Source organism: Salvelinus sp. IW2-2015, unplaced genomic scaffold, assembly GCF_002910315.2.
Source record: "Salvelinus sp. IW2-2015 unplaced genomic scaffold, ASM291031v2 Un_scaffold4293, whole genome shotgun sequence".
In the NCBI taxonomy this organism is placed as follows: Eukaryota; Metazoa; Chordata; class Actinopteri; order Salmoniformes; family Salmonidae; genus Salvelinus; species Salvelinus sp. IW2-2015.
In genome coordinates, this window is record NW_019945564.1 from 70,039 (window position 1) to 71,284 (window position 1,246).

A 1,246-nucleotide genomic window follows, 5' to 3' on the forward strand; every position below is an offset into this window, starting at 1 on the left:
GGGCCGGCTCCAGGCATTAAGCGACATGAGCAGGAGATTTGCCGTGTTAAAACTGCACATTTTTTCTCTCTGGTCCCGTGGCCTATGGAAGCAGCAAGAGGAACTCTACCTTGAGGCTCTGCTCAAAACCCTACACCCCAAACCTGAGTTTCTCAGTTCTGCCACCTCTGGTCTCTTGGCCCCATCTTCCGAAAACAATCTGAAACCCTACCTTCTTCAAGAGTATCCTTAAATAAATCCCACGCCACCCCCCCCCCCCCCCCTTAATAATATACACTGTCTCCCCCACTAGCCACTGACTTTGATAAACAAGCTACTTTATGAGGAAAAACATCGTACTATGACTGTGATATGTGGTTTCCCACCTAGCTATTTAAGATGAAGCACTAAACTGTTAAGTTGCTCTGGATAAGAGCATCGCTAAAATTACTAAAATATACATGTAAATGTGGACAAAAATGAGCAGAATTGCATAACATTTGTTTATAAAATTCTCAAACTTCTCTCTGCCCCGTGGCAAAATGTGTAGAATTGCAGGAAAATGTGTAGATATCGCCATCAATGAGGGGGGGCACTTTAAAATGTTTTCCTGGAGGGGGCGTCACCCCAACCAAATTGGTGGCTAGGGCCCCCAAAAAGACTAGTCCAGCCCTGGCAGGAGGGATGATGCATATGGCATCATAAGAGCTTAGGAGAGAGGCCAGGCTGTGTCTACAGAGGTGAGGCAGGTGCCTGGGTGAATTTCAGATCAGACCTCTAGACTGGGGTGACTAGGGTTGTATCTAAATGGCACCCTATTCAAGAGCCCTTATGGGCCTATGTCAAAAGAACGTGCGCACGACATAGGGGATAGTTGCCAAATGGACGCAGGCCTAGGGGAAAGGCAGCCAGTAAGAACAACTCCACTTGTATTCCACTTGGTTTATCCAGAAAAACCCTTGTTGGTCCATCAGTGTGAGACAGGCACACGGCTGGTACCAGGCCCTCCTGAGGAAGAAGGAGGTGAATAGAAGGAGGGACGTGGTGTTGAGTTGGCCCAACCAGGAAAGAGGAATCAAATAAGAAGGTCATCACACAGCCAGTCTAGAGATCTCATTGTCTTATACACCTGGCCAGACATCAAAGAAGCCATCATATTGTAGCCTACACCGAACACCCAAAAACAGATTGAATTGTCAAATTGAAAAACAATATGAGTTTATTTAAAGTGCATGTATCAGAGTCTTCTTCAGATTTAAAGAGTTGA